Below are 25,823 nucleotides of genomic sequence, written 5' to 3'. Positions count from 1 at the left end.
GGAGCCTGAGCAAATACTATTTATGATTTTCATTAATTCCTGTTTATTGGGGGTCCTGAAGTTGGTAAAAAGGGATTTGTGGGAGAGGGAATCTGGGTTATCTACCTTGTTTTTATCTGTCCTGGTATTGCTAGGAAAGGTGGCATGAATTTTTTCTACCTTCTCCACGAAGAAATCAGCTATCTGGTCGCATATCTCTGTGGAGTAGGTATCTTTGGTATCTAAACGAGAGAAAGTAGTGATTTCTCTGTAGATGCCAAATAGTTATTTTGTAGGATTTTTAGATTCTTCAATTCTGCTTTTGTAGTAGAAACTTTTCTCTAGTCTTACCAGTTTTTGGTATTTTTTCAACTCGCTTCTGTAATTTTCTTTGAGTTCAGGAGTGTAGTTTTTCCTCCACTTTCGTTCTATGGATTTGCATAGGGCTTTAGCATTTTTAAGTTTTTCAGAAAACCAGGGGGCATTTTTTGTTTGTCGAGCTGGAGGTTTGGTAGTCCATGGAGCAATTTTGTCTAACGCTTTAGTTATCCATGCTTCGAAATTATCCCATATTTCCTGTAGGGAATTTCCGGTTAATGGGAGGTGTTCGGTAAGTTCTTGTAACAGCAGATCAGGGGTGCATTTTTTAAAATTACGGCGTCTGTTGGGAGGCATTTTGGCATAAGTATTGGTGATACATTTTTTGATTATCTTAAATGGTACCATACTATGGTCAGACCATATTAGTGGGATAGGTGGAGAAATATTTACGCCTTCCCAGTTAGTGTATATGGGGTCTAATAGATGCCCTTGTTGATGACTGTACTTCACAAAGAAATGCCCCCTCTCCAAAATCAATTATTCAAAATTATGGACCAAACACACTTATTTTAGTCCGGTCCAGTATATTTATTTATACCCTTCGCTCATATTTTTTGGAATAATTTTTAAAATGGCGGGGAAAGATAACTCTATACAAACAAATAACCACAAAATACCTTATAGAGCTATTTGACAAAAACAAAAATTCACAATTATACAAAATTATCAAACAATGAACATAAACAATACATCCAACATTAGATTGCAATATTTAGGCAATGTAGAAAATCAATTAGAATGCAATTACTAACATCCAAAATACAATTGCAAAGTTAAGCAATGTATAAAAAACATTCATCAAATTTTCTTTATGTGAACAAGAATGCAATTACTACATTCAAAGAGCAAAAAAGATATGTATCACTATTCTTCAGAAACCACTCTGGTTGTTATAGTTCGTTCTTGCTGGAATAGCCGACGCGTTTCAAGTTTGGACCCTTAGTTTCCAAACCATCTTCAGGGCTTTGTATTACTCTGTGTGATACTGAGTTGTTATAGCTTTTTATCACTGGGCACAACTCTGTCCTTTAACTGTACAGCTGGGCGCTTGGCTCCAAGAATGACAGTCTTAGACCTCGCTATCTTGCGTTGCACCAGGGACAGGCAATGTCTTGTTCGTTGTTCGTGCGCACCTTTAAATCGAATGACGGTGCCACTCCGAACCTGGTTCGGAGTGGCACCGAACCAGGTGCCTGTCCCTGGTGCAACGCAAGATAGCGAGGTCTAAGACTGTCATTCTTGGAGCCAAGCGCCCAGCTGTACAGTTAAAGGACAGAGTTGTGCCCAGTGATAAAAAGCTATAACAACTCAGTATCACACAGAGTAATACAAAGCCCTGAAGAGGTACTCCCCTACTCCACTCTAAAACTACTACTCCAACAAATCCAGTCAATGACAATCTACTCCTACTACTCCACTCAAGGACACTCCATGGCACTAACTTTTAACAATGCTGGACAGCAGCCACACTGCTGTATAACACAACAACTCCACATTGCCAAAGGCAATATTTCTCATAAGCGAGACCTATTGGCTTTGCTATTGCTTGTTAATGGTGAATTTTTTCGAGCCTTTGCCTATAATCTTTAGCATGAACAGATGCACACAACACATTTGATATTAATGCGGTGTTGAAACACACAATACCCACTGGTGGTGTGTCAAAAATATTTTGAGCTGTCATTTGAATTATCACGTACATATAAAGGTGTTTCATACCACTTTTTCTAAGGAGTTACTATTATACTATTCAATGCCGCTCAGGTAATGGACCCTGGAAGGACAATTGTGTCATGCATAGATTCAAACTCCTGATCTGTAGTTGTACAGCCAGGGTGCAACTCACAACTATTCTGCTATCAACTGCGAGCCTTTGCTTGCCTCCTCTCCAGGCTTTGTTTGTCAGCAGATTTACTATCCAATCCTAGGCCCCAAACATTAGCGACCACACACAAGAATAAAGGCCAAACATGTATTTAGCCTTGTTTTTTGCATGTACTGAGCACACACCAACTTTACGGAGAGATAAGAAAGAAGATGGACATTGTGCAAGGGGTTACAATTGGCCTCAAATGTAAACATGTAGCCATAGGGTGGCAATAATGCTCACTAACTCATTCCTTAATCCCCATCTACAGACTTTGGTTTTGATACATTGGCAATATGGCAGCCATTTGGAGCTTTCCATTTCAATGGTTAATCCCCCCTGTTAAACGTAGTTTGTAAAGTTGCTAAAAGCATACATTACTGTTATCCAGTTTAAGGCTATGTTAATCATAGGCTGGACAGCATGTTAAGTGAGCAATTAATAGGTACATTTGTGAAATTCTACATGAAAGATGAGAGGTCTGAACTTCCATTCCAACCACATGGCAGCTAGCCTGCTCGAGGTTGCACACTGATCACAATAGAAATCATGTTACCGCACCAAGCAGCCTTATTGATTAATATTCAATGTTGTGTGACCCACAGCAGCAATTTGGAAACATTTCTAATTAATTTGTGTCCAAGAAAAATATTATGTTATGTCATGTTATGTTATGGGTGTCTTATATAGCGCTCGGCTCCTCCATGGAGTGTCCTGGCGCTTACTGACCCATAGCTGAAACAGAAAGGAAAAAGGAAAAGAAGCAGACCTATCATTGACTGTAGAGCCAAGTTTTCAAACCTTTTCTAAAGGCCAGCAGGTTTGGAGTACAACGAAGTGCCAGGGGGAGGGTGTTCCACAGCTTGGGAGCGAGATGTTTGAAAGAACGTCCCCCTATCCTAGCTTTCCTGATAATAGGAACAGTTGCCAGACCAAGGAATTCTGATCTGAGGGATCTTGTGGGCTTATAAAAGGTGAGACGTTTCTGGATGTACTTAGCCCCAACAGCATGGAGTTTCTTGTGAGCCAGTGTATGTGCCTTAAAAATAATCCGCTTTCTGACAGGAAGCCAGTGAAGGGAAAGTAACAAATCCTAGGCTCTAGCATGGCGGGGAAGGCCAAAAATGGCCCTCGCAGCCGAGTTTTGGACCACTTGAAGTTTTTGCAATAGGTAGTCCGGAAGACCCAAATATAAAACATTAGAGTAATCGAGCCTGGAACAAATTAAGGCCTGTACTGTCGTCTTCCTATGGACCAGAGGAAGCAGAGGGAGGAACTTACGCAACATTTTCAGGAGACCGAAACAGGTGCCAGTAAGGCCTATGATCTGGGACTTCAATGATAGATTTTTATCAATTTTAACCCCAAGGTTCTTAGCAACCGAGGAGGAAGATGAGGGAGGAAACATATTCACAGGCCACCAATCCTGCCATGGCGGGTCTGCCCGACACCCAAAGAAAAGCACCTCTGATTTAGCAGGGTTGCACTTGAGGCTGTTTCGCTGAAACCAATCGAAAACAGCCCCAAGACAGCCGCGGATGCTTTCTCCGTCGAACTCAACACCCTTTCTACAGGTGAAGATAAGCTGGGTGTCATCAGCGTATGATATGATCTGGGATCCAAAAGACTCTGCCAGCACCGCCAATGGAGTCATAAAGATGTTAAAAAGGGTCGGGTAAGCACCGACCCTTGAGGAACTCCGACCTCCAAAGGCGGTACTTCGGCAGAGTACGGGGGGGCCCAGACCACCTGTCGATGACCCGCTAGATAAGATCTAAGCCAGCTCAACACCGTCCCTCTCAGACTGATCTCATAGAGTCTGCTGAGGAGACCCTCATGAGGGACGGTGTCGAAGGCCGCCGACAGATCTAACATCACCAGCATAGCTCTTCCACCTGAGTCAAGTACTTCCTTGATGGCTTCATTTACCTCCAAGAGAGCGGTCTCAGTGCTCAGATTGGAGCGAAAGCCTGACTGGGTGGAGTGAAGCAAACCATGACTTTCAAGAAAAGTGGAGAGCACAGAGTGGACATGCTTTTCCACAATCTTTGCCAAACCCGGTAGAAGAGATATAGGCCTATAATTTGCATGATTCTCAGGATCAAGGCCAGGCTTTTTAAGAAGTGGAACAACCATTGCCTGTTTCCAGGCCAGAGGGACAGTGCCACACGCCAGCGATAGATTGAGAACAGGATTGATCAGAGGGTTCAAAATCTTCGCGGTACTGGCCAAAAGGGTAGCAGGACAAGGGTTCAGAGGGGAGCCTGACTTGATCTTGAGAAGGAGATCCAGAGAGGTGGAAGCAGACATAGCTGGAAACTCTGAAAGAACCGGACTAGACTCGATAGATAAAGTTGATGGGTTACTAAGAATGGAAACTGTGCTAAGGCCAGAGGAGGGAAAGGAGTCTTGGATCTGTTTAATTTTTGTTGTAAAGAAGTTTGCCAGCAAGGTGACCCATGGCTCAGAAAACTCGTGATGAACTACGCTAGTCTTGGGGGAGACAAACTCCTTGACAATAGTGAAAATTTCCCTACAAGAGTTGGACGCTGACTCAATTCTGGTGGAAAAATAACTCTTTTTTGCAGCTAGAATATCAGCATGATATAGCTTAATAGAGGCCTTATAAGCGACCTTGGCTTCCGCATCATATTGCTTACGCCAAAGCCTCTCGGCTAACTTACAGTTACGTCGGGATAGAGCCAAAGACTCCGAAAACCATGGCGCCGAGCTCCGCTTAGTAGATGAACGAGGCGTGGAGAGTGGGGCAAGTTCATCTAGCCGCTCAATCAGCCATTTCTGTAGCGTGTCAAGGTCGCTATCTAAATCACCTGATAGAATGCAGGGGTGTTCCAGGCAGGCTTGGGCTAAACTTTCAGGAGTGACCCGGTGGTATGGCCTACTGGGGTGCCTAAGATGATTAGAGTTTACACAAGATGATTTACTCGTACCCTGAATTTGAAAACAGATCAAAAAATGGTCCGACCAAAGAACAGGGATGGGACAGGTCATGACAAGAGGAATGGTAGAAAACACTTGATCAAGAGTGTGGCCCTTGTCATGGGTCACGCCCGACAGATAGGGAGTAAGACCTAGAGGGGCGGTGATGTCATTGATTTTGATTGCATCACCGTCCATCTCAGCGTCCATATGTATATTGAAATCCCCTAGCACTATGCAGTGTTCTGTCTTCAGGCAGAGTGTTGTAATTACTGTCTGTAATTCATCAAAAAAGGGACCCCGCAGGCCAGGAGGTCTGTAAATCAAGAGCCCTGAAAAAGATTGATGGGGTGACAAAACAAAAGAAAAAACAAGGGAATCACAGCCTGAAATGGGCGTCGATGGTACGACCACACAGGTGGCAGATCTTTGGACCACAATTGCAACCCCTCCACCCCTAACTATAGATCTGTCCTGTCTATAGAGTACATAATCCGGCGGGATAGCTGTAGCAATATCCGGATTGGAGGACTCACTTAGCCAAGTTTCGGTGAGCATTAAGCATAATGGTTTTTCCGTTGTCAACAGCTCGAAGATGCCCAGAGCATGTCTACACAAGGAGCGGGTATTGAGTAACAGGCACTTATAGTTGACAGCGGGGAGAGGGCGAGATGCCTCGGGCACCGAAAAGATATTTGGGTGCCACCCACAGCCGGGACAACAACATTTACCTTTATACCGCCCTGGAAAGACAGACCGACAGTTGTCAGAACTTTTCCTGTGAGACAGTAGTTCAGCTGCGGTATATGTGAGTCTAGAGCCAACACCCCCCGTCGCGCCGTCCGCTGCCGTGACGCGGACGGGCGCAGGCGGGCAGGACTCTGGCACACAGCCCTCAGCGTCAATACTCAGCCGAGAGCTGGTGGAAGGTGGGGGGAGGGGAGGGAATGAACACAGAGCGCCAGGGAGCGCTAAGGAAGTCTCAGCACACTTATTAAAATCAAGTCTGCAAAACGCTATGACAGATGTCTAAAAGATGCAATTAGCATAATGTAAAGAGGGAGACCTCCCGGCTTCCGCCTCAGGAGGGAAAAGCAGCTTTAGTCAGAGTATCACTCGCTCTAACCTGACAATCCCTTTTAAAGCGCTGCTAGAGCGCGTCACCAGCCCGACCCACACCCAATATGGCGGCCAAAACCGAAGAACACAGCCCTCGGCGTCAATACTCAGCCGAGAGCTGGTGGAAGGCGGAGGGAGGGGGGGAATGAACACAGAGCGCCAGGGAGCGCTAAGGAAGTCTCAGCACACTTATTAAAATCAAGTCTGCAAAACGCTATGACAGAGGTCTAAAAGATGCAATTAGCATAAAGTAAAGGGGGAGACCTCCCGGCTTCCGCCTCAGGAGGGAAAAGCAGCTTTAGTCAGAGTATCACTCGCGCTAACCTGACAATCCCTTTTAAAGAGCTGCTAGAGCGCGTCACCAGCCCGACCCACACCCAATATGGCGGCCAAAACCGAAGAACACAGCCCTCGGCGTCAATACTCAGCCGAGAGCTGGTGGAAGGCGGAGGGCGGGGAGGGGAATGAACACAGAGCGCCAGGGAGCGCTAAGGAAGTCTCAGCCCACTTATTAAAATCAAGTCTGCAAAACGCTATGACAGAGGTCTAAAAGATGCAATTAGCAAAAAGTAAGTAGGGAGACCTCCCGGCTTCCGCCTCAGGAGGGAAAAGCAGCTTTAGTCAGAGTATCACTCGCTCTAACCTGACAATCCCTTTTAAAGCGCTGCTAGAGCGCATCACCAGCCCGACCCACACCCAATATGGCGTCCAAAACCGAAGAACACAGCCCTCGGCGTCAATACTCAGCCGAGAGCTGGTGGAGCACTAAGAAAGTCTCAGCACACTTATTAAAATCAAGTCAGCAAAACGCTATGACAGAGGTCTAAAAGATGCAATTAGCATAAAGTAAAGAGGGAGACCACATGGCTTCCACATCAGGAGGGAAAAGCAGCTTTAGTCAGAGTAATATTATATGGTATTGTAGCATTTGTATAGTGCTTACTACCCATATGTGAGGCCCTGAAGCACTGACCAACATAGATAGCAAGCTACAACATGTATCTGGAAGTGTGTGGTTGTAAGGGGGTTGTTTCGTTTTGAGCTTATGTGTAATGTGTTCTATGACATGCGTGAAGGCGAACGAGGTATGGCTTACGTTATGGGACACAGCACCAGGGGGTAAGATGGGTGAGGTTATGTGAGAGGGAGACTCACAAACTGTAATTATATTAAGGAATTCCCAGCTTAGCCACAGTGATAGCTGAATGATGTGTGCCTGTACGCCAAAAAGGGTGGTAATCACAGAAAGCCCAGTAATCCATATGGTGACATGTGCCAGACAGCAATGGCTTTCAATGAGTAAAAAGTTGCCAAAATAGCTAGAATGGTAATTGGTGACATAAGCTGTACCCATGCACTATTTTATTTATTTATTTATTCAGATATACTGCCTAATGCTAAAAAGAATACACCTGATGAATGCGTAAGGAAGCCAAAGAGAAATCAAGGCTGGCAACCTCAGCAGAAACACAAATTTTAAAACATCTAAATTCCACCTACTTTTACTGGCCCGAAGGAAGCCAACATTGTGAGCAGGAGTTCACAGCACAAGCTTCTTTCAAGCTGCCAAAGGCAGACAATCACCAGGCAGACTGGTCTTATTAGGATTGTGGTTCAGACCCCAGCCACACTTGTACCCTGCAATGGAAGGGTGAATGACCAAGCTCTTGGTAGGTTTTTGCCCTAAGAGCACAATAGCAAATTTAGCTGCCTAATGTTGCCTTGCTGGCATAACCCTTGATGCAAGCCCAATATTTAACTTGGAGTTCCAGGGACCCTTGTTCGTTCTAGCTAAGAGGAAACATCCTCATGACCTTTAGGAATTTCCTCCCAGAAATGTTCCACATCATTATTAATAGTGAATTAAATTTCAGGGTAAAAAAATACAATTGAAGAAATAAGACTTACCCTGCTTCCATTATTTTGTCTTAGAGAGCATCATGGCACAGATTTGTAGTTCTTGATTTTCTCAATCTTGGCACTGTGAAATTTGCAAATTCGCGTTCAGCGAATTCGCGGATTTCCCCGTGAAATCTCACCAAAAATCTGCAGATTTGCGAATTTTCCCGCGAAATCCCTGGATTGTTTTGCGATTTGCTCTGGAGTACTTTCTACTGGTTAATCCAGTAAGTGCGCCCTCATTGGGTAAATGTATAGTGCTTTTACTACACTGCAGCTGCGTAAAGGGCCAGAAGATGTGTCTCCAGTGACCATGTGTGCCTGTAACACAGGCACAGGCACACATGGTCACTGGAGACACATCTTCGGGCCCTTTACGCAGCTACAGTGTAGTAAAAGCACTATGGGGCAGATTTACAAGCCGCTTGCGCCTCTTTTGCGCTGCAGTTGCGTCACTTTTGTGACGCAGCGGCAGCACAGCCATGGTGCTGGGTATTAACAACGTGACGCATCTGAGAGATGCGTCACGTTGTAAAGCCCTGAGCCATCAGGAGACTGAGTGAAATCTACAGGATTTCACTCAGTCACTTTTAGGCGAATGCTGCGTCAAAACCCTGTGCCTGCTTGAAGCAGGCGCAAGGCTTGACGCAGCATTGAGGAGATAGGGCCCCCCAGAGCAGTGCTGGAGCTGCGTCGTGCTTGCGACGCAGCTCCAGCATTGCACTGCTTTTAGAGCACAGATGTGTGTCGTTTTTGCCACATGGTGCGCCGCATTGTAAATGCGGCGCACCATGGGTGGTGGAGCTGCGGCGCACAATAACTGGCGCATCCATGGGGATGCGCCAGTTATTGTAAATCTGCCTCTATACATTTAGCCAACAAGGGAGTACTTACTGATTAGACAGTAGAAAGTACTCCAGTTGAGTAGAGGTATTGCACAAAAAGGTGGCTACTTCATGGACAAACACGCAGGGCGGGATTCAGTCTGCCGCCTGTTAGACTCGTTTTTTGTGCCCTTCTGCCATCTGTTAGACTCATTGTTCCCTTGTTTTTCTGCCTTCTGCCCTCTGTTAGACTCGTTTTTTGTGCCCTTCTGCCCTCTGTTATTCCCTTGTTTTTGTGCCCTTCTGCCCTCTGTTAGACTCGTTTTTTGTGCCCTTCTGCCCTCTGTTAGACTCGTTTTTGTGCCTTTCTGCCCCCTGTTAGACTCGATTTTTGTGCCCTTCTGCCCTCTGTTAGACTCGTTTTTCCCTTGTTTTTCTGCCCTTCTGTCCTCTGTTAGACAGTTTTTTTGTGCCCTTCTGCCCTCTGTTAGACTCGTTTTTCCCTTGTTTTTGTGCCCGTCTGTCCTTTGTTAGACTGCTTTTCGTGCCCTTCTGCCCTCTGCATCACCACATCATCACTCAGCGCTACCCCAGCATCACTCAGCACCACCACATTATCACTCAGCACCACCACAGCATCACTCAGCACCATCACAGCACCACTCAGCACCACCAGAGCACCACTCAGCGCCACCAGAGCATCACTCAGCACCACCACAGCATCAATCAGCAGCACCACAGCATCACTCAGCACCACCACATTATCACTCAGCATCACCACATTATCACTCAGCACCACCACAGCATCACTCAGCACCACCACATTATCACTCAGCACCACCACAGCATCACTCAGCACTACCACAGCACCACCACAGCACTACTCAGAGTCACCACAGCATCACTCAGCGCCACCACATTATCACTCAGCACCACCCCAGCATCATGCAGCACCATCCCAGTATCACTCAGCACCACCAGAGCACCACTGAGCATCACCACAGCACCACTCAGCACCACCACAGCACCACTCAGCGCCACCCCAGCATCAATCTGCGCAACCATTCAACAACAACTGGTCAAAATATGTTCTCTCAATGTTTCAAGCTTTATTACAAATGTCACAAAAAGATGTTAATATTTCACTTCTGTTCTTGGATTTTCGTCACAATAAAATACACTGAACATAATCTTCACAAAAGTTATTTACAAAAGTTTAAGCTATTGCCATTATAAATTAAAATCACTTTTATTTAAGTTTTAATTATTTTAAAAAATTAAAAGCCGTTGTAATTTGTAATATCAATACATCTAAGTCACGTAAATACAAAACATGTTTCATTACAAATGCTATAGGTGTCACATTTGCAAAAGTTATAACTATTGGCATTGTAAATGACAAAGCTATTAATTTAGCTATTTTTAATACCAACTCATAAATTAAAAAAATTGTCATTTACAAGACCAATAGCTCAAACTTTCCTAATGAGAGACCTATTGCATTGCAAATGCTTGTTTTTATATCTGTCGGTGCTTCCTGTTGAGGTTTAATTTTCGTGACAAGCGCCTCATTGCCTACTTGTAACTATTCTCTGACCCTGCTTCAAGGGTCAGAGCAGGGTCAGAGAATAGTTGCAAGTAGGTGCCAGGAAGCACTTACAGGCTTACAGCAGCAGGTGCCCACGTTGAAGTAAATTTCTTTGTAACCCTTTTGTAAAAGGTTACAAAAAATTTGCTTCAACTTTTGCACCTGCTGCTGTAACCCTGGAAGTGCTTGGCTGAAAAGTCCCCGCTGATTCGCAGATTTTACCGCGATTTCGCGAGATTCGCGGACCGCAAAATCGCTGAAAATCAGAAAATTCTGCGAGCGGAACGAATTTTCAGCCCATGCTTACTCTTCTCTAATCCAACAAGAGTATGCAATTGCTTTTAAAGATGCTGGAATAAGTGTGTAGAGATACCATATATCAGAGGGGGAATATGCTCCAATAGTGTCATGCTTCATCATCGAGCAAGCTCCTTGTCAGGCAAGCACTGCAATGCCCAATGGGCACCCACAAGGGCGCTCTTAACTGGAGATCTCTTTATAGAACTGCTGGATCATGATATATAGTAAGGAGCACCAGCTATGCTGCACCACACCGCTCCTGCCCCCCCCACCCTTTGATATACCTGCTCTTCTCTGACCTGACAGCCTTGTGAAAAACTCCTTCTATGTGTCTCCGCAAGTTAACTTTACTTCTGATCTCCAATGTATGGAGGACTATCCTGATTGGTTCGGAGGATCATCACCACCTAAAGATTTGAAGGAGAAGGTGGGTATAACACTCATTTTGTTGCCTTTTATTATTTCCCTGTTAGATATGAATGAGCTTTCTGATAACCTGTTATATATATATATATGTTTGTATTAGGATGTAGGCGAAACATGGCAGATTCTACCAATAACTTGCAGATGTGTACAGGACATGATACGAAGATAGCAATTTTTTTTTTAATATTCCCGTCCTACCCCCATTTTTCTCAAATTGGACAACGACATAAAGTTGAAAATATATACAACAATGGTACTATCTTTTTGGGGCGATTGAGGGATTTTCATCAGAACCCTGCCATTCTGCCACTGAACTACCACAGTTCTGACACCAAATGAAAAACCTTGATATGAAAACCCCTTAAATCTGCAGCATACCTTTACTTTAAACACGCAGATACTAAACTATATGTAAAGAGTCTATACCAGGGGGCCACCTAATCAGAATAATCTAGATCTTTGAAGTTACTCTATTATGTTTCACTGGAATTGTCTTTTTATGTACTTATCAATTTACTTATCTCCTCATTGTCAGATCGCAATGTTTCCTTTGATCTGCTTTTTATAAGAACTGTATATTTCCTCACCTGGCTTCCATCCCTGTGAGGAGAAAATAATCATTCTGTATTCATATCCAAAAGCTTTTTTTCTACAGAACTCTGCTGCCCTTTTTTTGTTCTTGTCTGATTTATGAAGGAAACACAAAGATGAACATCATCTTCTTGTGCTTTCTTTGTTCGCCCTAAGTTAGCAGGGTATGCCGGTATACACCTGTTACAACGCATTTGTTACAACGCACTACCGTTACAACGCGACTTTTACAACGCATACCATTACAACGCATTGCGCTGGGGGGCGCTCTAGGATAGGGAATAAGTATAATTTACTATCCAACACCTTCCCTAGGGTCCACGGGGACTGGAGTTAGAATAGTAAATTATACTTACCACTATCCAGCACCCCAAAGCGCTATGCGTTGTAATGGTATGCGTTGTAATGGTCGCGTTGTAACGGTAGGTAGTTGTAATAGTATGCGTTGTAACATGGTACATCCGGGTATGCCCAAACGTGGGTCCCTTGCTCACTTTGCCACTGGATTCAAGCTAGCCTGATTGATGAGGGGTCTTACCACGAAAACAGTTTCAGGATGCTTGTTTTTGGTCAAGCAAAGACCTGGCTTGGCAGCTCGGGCAGGACTGTTCCCATGAGGCGCAGGGTCAAGACTAATTTATATATGGCTGTGTCTGTACTGGGGTGGTGAAGTGAGCTAAAGAACGATGTTGGACTCAACCCAAATCTTTGACTGGGGGTGAGTGTCTGAAAAGTTTTGGCGCTCCATCCATCATCTCCTTGAGTTTGATCTGATTTATGAAGCTCTCAAAAAAGAACGAAAAAGGTATTTGTATCTGAATTCTATTTCATCTCGCTATACCCTGTTATATAATTTCAATTTATTTTTTGCAATGATCTCGAATTGTTACTATACACAAATCTGGTAACACACAATTAACTTGGAGTTAGAATAGCCATCTTTGTGAGATTGGTGTCTAGCTTTTCCATCCAATGTGACTAATGTAATCCACTTAATACAGTTTTAAAAAAGCTATACATATTTAATTTGGATATTTATCTTTTAATCCATGTTACTGATATCAACACTATGTATCTTCAGCAATGACAACGAAGATCAAAAGTCTTGTGATGTTGGTTTTCTATGATGTCACTTCTTGTGATGTCACATGCAAATTAGAGGGGCCACACATCTCTCCTTTTTCCCAGGTCCCCACAAGACCTAGAACAGGCCGTAGGACGCCGCTCTCTGTGCGGAGGCCCGCAGTTGTGGTGGGACCTCAATGCTGCAGTTACTCATTGTGGCCCCCGCCACAAGTGCACCCCCCTCCTCTCAACACCAAAACTGCGAGGCTTCTGCCACAAGTGCGAAGGCCCTTTGTGAATTGGTCCTTTAGTCTTTTCACTGTGACAGTTGTTAGACCTAGTTGGGTAGTCAGCATTTATGTATCTGACTTCTATTTCATCTCGCTATACCCTGTTATATAATTTCAATTTATTTTTTGCAATGATCTCGAATTGTTACTATACACAAATCTGGTAACACACAGTTAACTTGGGGTTAGAATAGCCATCTTTGTGAGATTGGCGTCTAGCTTTTCCATCCAATGTGACTAATGTAATCCACTTAATACAGTTTTAAAAAAGCTATACATATTTAATTTGGATATTTATCTTTTAATCCATGTTACTGATATCAACACTATGTATCTTCAGCAATGACAAAGAAGATCAAAAGTCTTGTGATGTTGGTTTTCTATGATGTCACTTCTTGTGATGTTACATGCAAATTAGAAGGGCCACACATCTCTCCTTTTTCCCAGGTCCCCACAAGACCTAGAACGGGCCGTGGGACGCCGCTCTCTGTGAGGAAGGCCCGCAGTTGTGGTGGGACCTCAATGCTGCAGTTACTCATTGTGGCCCCCGCCACAAGTGCACCCCCCTCCTCTCAACACCAAAACTGCGAGGCTTCTGCCACAAGTGCGAAGGCCCTTTGTGAATTGGTCCTTTAGTCTTTTCACTGTGACAGTTGTTAGACCTAGTTGGGTAGTCAGCATTTATAACAACTGCACATATCTTAATCTGTTTAGATGTATAAATGATAATAGCATTGTTAAACTCGTCTTTTTAGCCTGTTATGTAAATTGACAAAAGTGAATTTTAGGTTCTGGCTTCTTTGGCCCCCAACTACGGAAGGTCATCAACATCTCCTTTGACACAGCAACATTCCCAGAAAGCTGGAAGCACGCCAAAATCAACGCCCTCCTCAAGAAGCCCAAGGCGGACCCCAAAGACCTCAAGCACTTCCGGCCCATCTCCCTGCTCCCCTTTCCGGCGAAGGTCATTGAGAAAATTGCCAACATACAGCTGACCCGCCACCTCGAGGACAACAACATCCTAAACCCGTCGCAATCCGGATTCAGACGGAACCACAGCACTGAGACAGCCCTCATCGCCGCCACAGACGACATCCGGCGCCAACTAGACAACGGCGAAACCTCAGCCCTCATCCTCCTGGACCTGTCAGCCACCTTCGACATGGTCTGCCACCGCACACTAAGAACACGCCTCCAAGAAGCCGGAATTCAGGTGAAAGCCCTGGACTGGACCACATCCTTCCTCTCTGGCAGAACTCAGGGAGTCTGCCTCCCACCCTACCGATCCGAAGTAACCGACCTCATCTGCGGTGTACCCCAGGGCTCATCCCTCAGCCCGACCCTGTTCAACCTCTACATGGCCCCCCTCGCACAAGTGGCCTGCCAACATGACCTGAACATCATCTCCTACGCCGACGACACCCAGCTGATCCTCTCCTTCACCAAGGACCCGCACACCGCCAAAACCAACCTCCATGAGGGAATGAAGACCGTCGCCGAGTGGATGAGGAGCAGCCACGTGAAGCTGAACTCGGACAAGACGGAAGTCCTCATCCTCGGCCTCACCCCTTCTGCCTGGGACGACTCCTGGTGGCCGACCACACTCGGAACAGCACCGACGCCCACGAACCACTTACGCAACCTGGGTATCATCATCGACTCCTCCCTCTCCATGTCTAAGCAGGTCAACGCCGTCTCCTACTCCTGCTACAACACCCTCCGCATGCTTCGCAGGATCTACAAGTGGATCCCGACCGAATCCAGAAGAACGGTGACCCAAGCCCTCGACTACGGCAACGCGCTCTACACAGGAATCCCGACAAAACACCTACAGTGACTGCAACGAATCCAGAACGCCTCGGCATGCCTGATTCTCAACATCCCTCGACGCAGCCACATTTCCCACCATCTAAGAGACCTGCACAGGTTCCCCGTCAATAAGAGGATCACCTTCAAGCTCCTCACCCACGCACACAAAGCCCTCCACAACACTGGACCAGCCTACCTGAACAACAGACTCAACTTCTACACCCCTGCCCGCCAGCTCTGTTCCGTCAGCCTTGCCCTCATCCCGCGAACCCAACGTACTACTTCCGGCAGCAGATCCTTCTCCTTCCTCGCTGCCAAGACCTGGAACACCCTCCCCACCCACCTGCGGCAGACCCAGGACCTGCTCACCTTCAGGAGGCTCCTCAAGACCTGGCTCTTCGAGCAGTAGCAGCACCCCCCCCCCTCCGTGCCTTGGGACCCTCACGGGTGAGTAGTGCGCTTTACAAATTCTGTGATTGATTGATTGATTGGCCCACACTGGCAATTGTTCAACATGCCTTAAGCTAATGTACATGATTTACTATATTATAAATATTCTCTGAAAACATGAAGCAAAGACATCGATAACGGTATCTTTTAAAACGTTATCTGCTGTTGAAATGCAGCAGCAGCATTAATACAGTATTTCTATTCTGTGACTTAGAACTGCCTCCTTGCTGGCAGGGAGGCTTTAAGCCATGGGCAACGTGTGAAATTCCCCAGACTTCCCACCTTAAAGTGGTCCACTGGGAAGGAGATCTCTCACTAAATATCATCTCTCTCTATCTCTCTGTCTCAAACTCTCCCACTCTCTAGTGTAATCTGTAGTTTTTGGGGCCTAGGGGCAAGACATATATGAGCTGTATTATGCGATTCCATTCCTGAAAGTATTTCAGAATTTTTAAAAATTGAGCACTGTGCTACCTTCAAATTATTACGGAATGTGTCAATAAAATAAAAAATTGTTTCCAACAGGGGGCCCCAACATATGTCTTATTCATTACCGCTCCAAAAATTCCTTTTTGGAGACAATGCTCAGCAGTGCCTTGTCTTTTAGACAATACTGATATGGCATGGCCGAGACAAATCCTACAGCTGTAGGGATCTAGAAATATCTTGCTAACCTACCCACTTTAAGAGGAAAAAGGATACTGAATGATTTCAGTTTACTAAGAACCTCTTTTTGATATGTAAGCTTAGAAAATATTGAGCAGTTGATTGTTACTTCTCACTAATAAAGCAACCAATAATTCCTTTAATGTTTTGTATCCAAGACATACTGAGAAGTGTGTAAAGGTGTTCAAATGTGTATTTTATCATATGAAGAATATGAATTATATGGACGGATCAATAATCTTTACATTACTTTCTGGAAGGCAGAAGTTGGGCTAGTTTGAAAAATAAATACCTGTTAAACACAATGGGTCAGATTTACAACCCCCTGCGCCACCAGTACGTCACTTTTTGTGACGTACAGGAAGCGCATTTCACTTCTGCATATTTACAAGGAGAGGAAAAGCCACCCTCCATGACTTTTGCTCTCCTTGTAAATATGACCCCTTCACATGCAGCACTTTGTGTGGAAGGGGCGTTCCATGGGTGTTGCTGTGGGTGTTCCCACGCAACACCCATGGAACGAGACACCTTTCCAGATTTACGATCCCTCGTAAATCTGGAAATGCGTGTCAATGCTACGCCTCCACAGGGGAGGCGTACCGAGGCACAACAAGGAGATCCTCTTTTTTTCTCTTTCAATGCGTGCTGCATTCTACAGCATGCATTGAAAGAGGAAAATGCCTTGAGTGATTGTTTTTGTGCAGGAAGGTGCCCCTATTGCGCACGTTACTACATAACTTTGTTTTTGCAAGACTCTGTTTGTGCCTTTCTCATGAGAATGGAGTGCTTTTCGCGTTCTCTGATTTTCTTGGAGTTTAGTCTGAACACGATGTGCAAGGTCGATAAACAATGCCCCTTGTTATTCTGTTCTGGTCAGTCCCTAGCTCCTAGACATAACATGCTAAACACAGCTGTAAAGATGGAGACTCTTGCTTTGATGTTACGGGGTTGCATGCTGTTTCAACACACTTGAAAAAAAGCCTTTCAATGGAGAAGAGCTCCGCTGTTCCTATGATGTGAGCCTTACATCCAGGTTTTAAGGTATGTGATCTGCTTTCAAAGCCAAGAAATCTTATTTTAGATAAATAAACTTCTTCCAGTCAAGAGAAGGGTGGTTAGGGCTTATAGTCCTTTTTCCACTGTCTTTATATAATGACTTGTGACTTCCCCCTTTGTACTGTATGGAATTGTAACAATGCTAACTGTGTTGAGTTTATGCATTTTACTGCTGGTAGGGGCTCGTATACTGCATTGTAGAGCATGATAGTTAAAATAAATATTTTGAACTATTTCAATAACTCTGCCAATTCTTATTGTGGACAAGTACGAGTGAGTGAGCAAAGGAGTATGTCTTGCTCCTGCGATTCCTGAGAGTCTGGATTGTTGTGTTCTGGGTTGTCTAATCATTTGTAGCTTCGTGATGTTTGGAGAACGAATGAGACACTATAGCTAGTTTGTTTGGGGATTTTGGGTACTAATGTGGTAGGTTGGTACACCCCTACACACTGAGGTCCTGTTTTCCTGCTCATAGTTCTGTGTATGTGCAGAATCCCTGCAACACTCCTTGAACCCACAATGACAGAGTGGCTCCAAGGACTAACTGTTGGCCTCCTGATCCGAGCCACAGGGACATAACAAACTCTTGAGACCTGCCCTGCCTGTGTCCCCCTTCCCTGGCCAAGCTGGACCTGCTTGGCCCCTCTCCTACGCAAACAAATGATGGACGGAATATTGAATAAATCATACATTCACCCCCAGTCAAGAGATCTGGGTTAAATCCATTGCTCTTTTGCTCACCATGCCACCCCAGTTTAGACCCAGTCAAATGCAAATCAGTCTTCACCCTGTACCTCATGGGAACAGTCCAGACCGAACTGCCAAGCCAGGTCCTCCTTGGACTGGAAACAAGCCTCCTGGGACCGGTCTCTGAGTATTACCCTTCATCAGACAGGCTAGCTTGAATCCAGTGGCACAGTGAGCAAGGGACGCACTTCTGGGCATACTCATCCCACTTTGGGTGAAACGTGCTACGGCATCATATATTCACCCCCGGTCAAGAGACCTGGGTTAAATCCATTATTCATTTTACTCTCCATGCCACCCCAGTTTAGGCCAGCCATATGCAAATCAGTCTTGACCCTGTGTCTCATGGGAACAGTCCAGACCAAACTGCTCCTGGCATCTGTGTGAGATAGCCTTGATCCTCAAGAGGTGCCTCTCAGGTCCTGGATCCATGGCAGGCATCAGCATGTACTCCTCCTTGGCCAACTGTGGGGGTCCTCAGAACCAATGCAGCCCTAGGCATCTCATCACAGCACCTCATAGCTCCTAAACGGCTGCCTCATCAGAACCAGTGCAACAAATCTTGATACAGGGCCTCATATCATAGCAGCTCACAGCTCCTGATCAGCAGCCTGATCGGAAGCAGGATCCAGCCTTGGTGCTCAACACAGCACATTGCAGCTTCTGATCGATGGCTGCTTCGGAATCGATGTAACAGAATGCAATGCAATGCAGGATCTTGCATCTCAGTCCAAGTACAAACAGGTACATTGTTCAGCAGGCCGAACTAATTACTATGCGCAGTTTGCCCTCCATCCTAGTTGGCTTGAACATGGGACTTTGTCCCTGTCAGGTGCAATCAGATAAACATGGCGCTTTGCTCTTTTTGACGCAACGTTTAACTAATACTTTGACATTTCATATCTCGAATTCCTACAAATTTCATTTTTGTTGTTCTAATATCATTTTATTTATTTAACTTTACTCTATTTTTCTAGATTAGTGTGGGATTTTTCAGCTGCTGTGTTTTCACTTTATTACTGCTTGTGTGCAGTGTTACATATTGCCTTCAAGTTTAGACTGTTTTGTGCTACGCTACCAGAGGGTTAAGTATGTGGTAATTTGGGGTTGGCTTGTGTTTCACTCTGACAAGAACTGTGGTTGTTGCTTGAGTAGGGTTTCACCACCTCAACCAGTAACCAGTAACCTTTCCCACATTTATCTTATATAAGAAAGTACATTTTTAGTTTGGGTGAATGGAAGTACACTGCAGGTAATAAAGTCACTAGTCTGTTAGGTCTAGTAAAATGTTTTAGTAAATTAAACCATAGCTCAACCCCTGCCATCTTTGGCACAGAGCATTCTGGTTTAACTTGAAGAAAATGTGTAGATCATTTACATTTACTAAAGCATTTGACAAGTAAAAAAATAAAAAACACAATTAAAATCCTGTCAAAATGTGAAATTAGAGAAAAGTGGATAAATAAAAATAACACTAAAACAACACAAATACAAAACCTACTGTAAGTCAAAAGTTAAAGTAGACTCCCCAACCACACACCACCCCTTATCTCTGTTGCTGATGTCCTCAACACTTCTCTCGCCCAATTAACTTCTCTCACCACTTCCCTTGAGATCTTAACTCACCTATCCCCCAGCACGCCTCCCATCATGCCCCCTGCTGACGTTCCCCACACCCCTCGCGCCCTCCTTACTACTCTAACAACACCCCCCGAAATTTCTAATCGACTGTCCCCAATAAGGTCTCAAATCTCACCCAACAGCTGTATCCCACCCTCTACCCTGCCCACTGTCCTCTCACACCCTCCTCACCAAGGACCTCCTTCTGCGATTAACACTGAACATTCCGAGTCCCCCTCTTCCTCCCCAACTGAGTTGCCCCTCACTTTAATCATCCAGACCCTTCACAACTTAGAACACAATCTTTCTGGATTAACGTCTGAACTCTCTCGACTTAGAGAAGATTTAAATTCCCTAAGCACCAATATCCACCGCAAGAGTGCTAACCCCCCAAACTCTGGTAAAAAAAAGACACAAATTACAATTACTGGAAAAATGCTCATAGGCCTCGAAGCACCTCGACAAATCCCTCCCCGTCTGGCCTCTCTGAACTGTGCAACTCGTACCATCCTAGTTCAGTAATCAACAGACTCCCCCTCCCCTACTCTAATATCCCCGTTATCCTAGGGATGAATAGAACCCCCTCCTCACCCGTCTCCCCAAGACCCCCACCTCATCGCACCACTATCCATTCCTGCCTACCCTCAAAAAGTATCAACAAACCTCTCATCCTGTCTAATATCCCCGCTATGCTAGGGATTAATAGAGCCCCCGCTTCACCCATATATCCCAGACCCCCACCTCAACGCACCAGTATCCACTCCGGGCCACCCCCTAAAAGTAACACCAAATCTCTCGCCTACTCTTTTATCCCCGCTATCCTAGGGATGAATAGAGACCCTATTCACCTGTCTCATCGGACCCCCACCTCAACGCATCACTATCCACTCCTGCCCACCCCCAAAAGTATCACCAAACCTCTCACCTGCATGCTCGTTAACTGTCAATCCGCTGTCCGACATGCGACTGAAATCGCTGAATCTATCCTTAGCGAATCCATTGATATCGCTTTCCTCACGGAAACCTGGCTTAATGACCATTCAACGAACATACTCGACCTACTCTCCCCTCCCGGATACTCTATCCTCAGAAAAGACAGACCCATCAGAATAGGGGGTGGTTTAGCCATAATCTTCGAAAATGAACTTCAGCTCTCCCTTGTTAGCAACTCCGACCACACTGCCTTCGAATATCTTGGAGCTGAACTACAATTGAAAGGTTCTCACTCTATTTGTCTGCATAATATCCACCACCCACCGGGAGATCCTCTTCCCTTCGTTGATGAACTATCTGACCTTCTAACTCAATCCTCAATTTCCAATTCCAATAACCTATTCCTGGGAGTCCTTAGCCTCCACTGGAACGATACTGATGTTCCCACTACCACCCTCCTCAACAATCTTCTTGAGATTAATGACCTCAATCAACTCTGCCAGTCCCCAACCCTCACCAAAGAAGCTATCCTAGTTGCCATTATCATCAAGAAGGATTTAGCCTCGCTGTCCAATATCATCCCCATAGACTGGTCCAACCACCACCTCATACTGTTCACCATAGCTAACACAGGCCCCCCAAGTCCCATTAAAATCATTAAACTTAGGAAATGGATCAGATATCTAAAGCTTATCCCTCATGGGGAATTGGAGTCTAAACTCCAAGCCCAGCTTCTCCTCACTCCTCTCCCCCAAAACGCAAATGAGCTCACTGAACACTTTAATAAATCAGTCACTGATGTTCTAGACCTAATGGCCCCGCCCAAACTACAAAGAAATAAAAGAAATATTCCATCCAAATCGTGGTATAACACAGAGCTCAACTGCGAAAGACGCTCACTAAGATTAATGGAAACAACATGGAGACAGCATCCTTCGCCCTCACATCTGGCATGCCTCAGAGTAGCTAGATACAGATACAAAAAACATACCTTCAACGAAAAGGCTTCCTTCTTCCGTACTCAACTTGATTGGGCCAAAAACAGACTGAAAGAATTGTTCAACATCATTTGTAACCAAACTTCCTCTGCTCCTCCAAAGTCGATTGCCTCTATTGCTAGATGTGAAGAAATTGCCCACTTCTTCTCGGAAAAAATCGCCAAGATTGGCCAAACCTTCCTTTCATCCGAGAGCCCAACCAATTCCCTACACTCTCTTGACATCACCTTTAATATTCATTCCACAGTCCTTACATCCCCTGATCCCACCTCTCACTTGCCCACTTGGCCACCTCCTCCTAACTACCCCCCATACTTACCTACTACCATCCCTCCCTTGAACCATTCTTCACACTTTCCCACTATGGCACCTCTTGAATCCAACACCCCGACCCTCAACTCAAAAACAATACCTCCTGGCACACTTTCCACCCTGTAACTGAACTCTAAGTTTCCAACATCATTACTAAACTAAAGCCGTCATCTCATACAAATGACCCCCTTGATTCCAAACTTGTCCAAGACCTCAAGCACATCATTTCCCCATTCTGGACTAAAATCATCAATATCTCCCTGGCCACGGAGTTTGTCTCTTTCTCCCACCAACTTGGTCAAATCACCCCATCATCAAAAACCCAAATGCCGACCCCAATGACCTTAACATCCTCCGCCCTATATCTAACCTCCCCCTACTTTCCAAAGCCCTTGAAAAATGTGCCCTGCTCCAATTAGACAAACACATTGAAAACTTCAACCTACTAGACCCCCGACAATCATGCTTCAGGAAAGGCTGCATCACCGAAACTGCAATACTAGACATTGTTGATGACATCCACCACCCCTTTGACAACCGCGAGTCCTGCATACTTATCCTCCTTGACCTCTCCGCAGCGTTAGACACAGTCAACCACCTTGCCCTGCTTAATGTGCTCAGAGATCGCTTTGGCCTCGATGATACAGTCCAAAAATGGTTTGTCTCCTACCTCCAGCACTGAACACAGCAAATCAAAATTCATGACTGCCTATCGAACCCCACTTCGGTCTCCCTAGGTGTCCCTCAGGGATCTATTCTCTCACCCTCTCTCTTCAACCACTTTATGGAACCCTCACCCTCATTCTAAAACAAGCCGGAATCCAATACCACTTCAATGCTGATGATACCCAACTCTAGTACAAGATCAAAAACTGCTCGGATATCATTCATCTTAATAATACCCTCTCCAAGATTCAATCCTGGTTCCAATCAAATCATCTTAAACTCAAACCTAAAAAAACTGAAATCATGCTCTTCTCCCCAAAAAGGACCCCTATCCCCATCCACTCCTGGATCTCCGACCTGAATGCCCTCAACTGTTCAATCACCCTGTCCAACTCCATAAAGTCTCTTGGGATCTACATTGATAAGAGCCTAACTCTCAATGTCCACACCAAAAGCTCAGCGACGGGAGCCTTCTTTATTCTGTGTCACCTTAAGAAAATTAAACCCTTTATCCCAAGAGACGACTTTAAATTAGTTGTTCAATCTCTAGTCCTCTCGCGAATTGATTATGGAAACGCCATCCTCTCCGGAATCCCCAAAGTTCACCTAGCTCCTCTCAAATCTGTTCTCAACCTTGCAGCCAGGCTCATTACTGCTGGCAAACGTTTCAATAACATATCCCCAGCCCTCAAAACTCTTAAATGGCTCCCCATCAAAGGCAGATCCTCCTACAAAACTGCATGTATAACACACAAAGCCCTCCATCAAAATTCACCGCTGTACCTCACCAACAATCTCTGCAAAGCAGGCAGCGCACAACCAATAAGAAGCACCAACACCCTCCTGCTAGTCCCACCCCTGCACAAAAAGAGATCCACACAATCCCGCTCCTTCTCAGGAAATGCCCCAAAAATCTGGCATGCCCTTCCCACAGACCTACAATGTAACCCTTCCTACATCAGCTTTAAAAAATATGTCAAAATTCACCTGCACAACAAATTTTGGGGTTCTTAACCTACGCCCTTATTTCACCCGCCTAAAGTCCACTACTCTGTTCCTCCCTTATTCTCCTACTGCACCTTGAACTGCTCTAATGATCTGCTTTTCCAATATGTGTTAGCCGAACCTGTTTCTCTTCCATTAATTCTATTGCTACTCCAGGCTGCTTACATTTTGTTTGTACAGCTTACTAGCATCATTCTCCTGTCTCACATCTTTATACAATAGTTTGATCTCCCCAATCCATGCGATATATGGTCATGTCCCCTACCCCTACCATTTGTCTATTTGATATGTGTTAATTCTTTCGGTTTTCACTTCTGTTCACCTGTTTTGATAATCCATACAGTTGACTTATTGTGGTTTGCCTTTACTATCCTCATTCGCATGTAAAGCGCTCTGATACCTCCGGGTCTAGCCAGCACTATATAAAACCTCTAAAATAAATAAATACAAAAACAAATAAATAAGACTGGGACCAAGGTGCACTTGCAAGCTGGCCACAATGGAGCTTGATCTTCAGTGCTAAAATTGTAAAAGAATGAGTGCCAGTGCCCACAGCTCTGCTCAGAAGGTTGCAACGTGAGCAATTACATTTCGGCTCACCAAATACCAAGGCCTGGAAAGCACCTCTTGTTTCTCTAATCCAATGCCAGAATCTTCATTCCCCATTATCTCACTCTTCGGCTCAGCTTTCTTCCTTTATGATGCTTTTTCTGTCATTCTCTTCCTCTCTCTTTCCATTTTGTTTGTTTTTCTCTCTCTTGATCTCGGTAAATATATGAGGCAGAAAAATAAGTGCCAGTCCCCAAAACCCAAAAATGAGTGCCGGTGCTCCCCACCTCCCACCACCAGCTCAAATTAAGCAGCTATCATTTGTATCCAGCAATTGGATTGGTCCTGGTGAAACGCTGGATGTCAAAACATTGAAAAGCTTTGTAAGTGCCACTTCAATAAGGGACAGTATTACTGTTTTTCAAGGAAGACATTGAAAGCAGAATGGGGCTTTGTCACTTTTTACGGCAAGTTACCAGTGGGTTAGGCATAGCTTAATTGAGTGACTTTTTGTGGTACACACTGTCAAGAATAGTAGTCGCTGCTTGAGAAGAGTTCCATCCCCTCTCAATCAATAACCCAATTTCTCACAGTTTTGAAAGAAAAGGAATGATTGATTGGATTTGATGGGAGTCCTTCACAGGGAAAAGGCCACAATCTCGTTAGGGTAAGTGTGAGAAGGTGGTTCTGACCACCTAATCCACCTGAATGTTTTGCTTTTTGATCACCTTATTTTTGACTTTTAGTGTAGGAGAGCCTCATACCCAAGGTGAACTCATGGTTAAATGGACTGCGCATGTTTACTACCAGTGTCTTAGTTTTGAGATAAGGCCTATGTGACACACTGAGCTGGTTACATGCGGACTCATGTGCACACCTGTGTGTAGACATGTGAGCCAAGCGCTTTGAAGACCCCTGGTGTACTCAGCCCAGAAACTGTGCACAGGTAGCCTGGTGCAGAAGGGCCTATGCAGAGTTTCGTGATGATCTGGAATAGGGGGGTATACATGTAGGGAATGTCAGTGTGCTTACCTTGTTTGACAATAGTGACAATCCATTATACTTTAATGTGAAAAGAGCAATTCTGTAAAGTCCAAAAGCATATCAATACAGCTTATGGGTCATCCAGGCATGTCATATTTCTCTGAATCAGCTCAGGATCAGAGCCCAGGCCTTTTTGTGATCCTGCTTGGGTGGGTTAATTCCTTCACTTCCCCAGATGCAGGAACAAAGGCCCCGCCCATCAAAGAACACATTTGATAGGGCTTAGGCCAACTCTCCAGGAGGACGGGCATGGGCAAAATTGCTCTGCATCAATCAGCCAGCTGTCATCTTGTGTCATGAAGAGGGCTTGGTCCATGCCACTCCAAAAAGTAGGGAGCACAGACCTCTAGAGTCAAACCAAAGGGGCGCTCGTTTGAAGATTTTCTAGGGGAAGACACTAGCAATGATGTCAGCGAGGCCAGTAGGAGTTGGTGGAGAAGTGTGGCTCACTGGTTAGAGGAGGCATACCCTGAAGCAGAGGTCAGACCCGGGACCAGGGTTCAATTCCCAACGCGGCAGGGTCTTGAGCCCAATTGTCCACGGACTCGATAATTCTCACTTCGGTGCCCACTCTAATCACGGGTTCACACTCTGCAACTCTGGGCATTAGCTTGCTTAATCTCCACAACGGCCCCCCGCGGTGGGATGCCTGGCTTTCACCTTGGGGATGCCCAGTACGGGTTATCTCACAGGGAAAAG

The 25,823-nt window shown here is 45.1% G+C and overlaps 1 protein-coding gene across 1 annotated transcript in view; it reads right to left on the bottom strand.

The window, feature by feature from the left end:
* The window catches only part of PCSK2 (proprotein convertase subtilisin/kexin type 2), an 838,444-nt gene that overhangs the window by 55,425 nt on the left and 757,196 nt on the right, over nt 1-25,823 (bottom strand). The gene's annotated exons all lie outside the window — the stretch shown is intronic.

The sequence above is a fragment of the Lissotriton vulgaris genome, chromosome 6 (genome assembly GCF_964263255.1).
Source record: "Lissotriton vulgaris chromosome 6, aLisVul1.2, whole genome shotgun sequence".
NCBI lineage: Eukaryota > Metazoa > Chordata > Amphibia > Caudata > Salamandridae > Lissotriton > Lissotriton vulgaris.
This window is presented reverse-complemented; position numbering and strand designations above follow the sequence as displayed.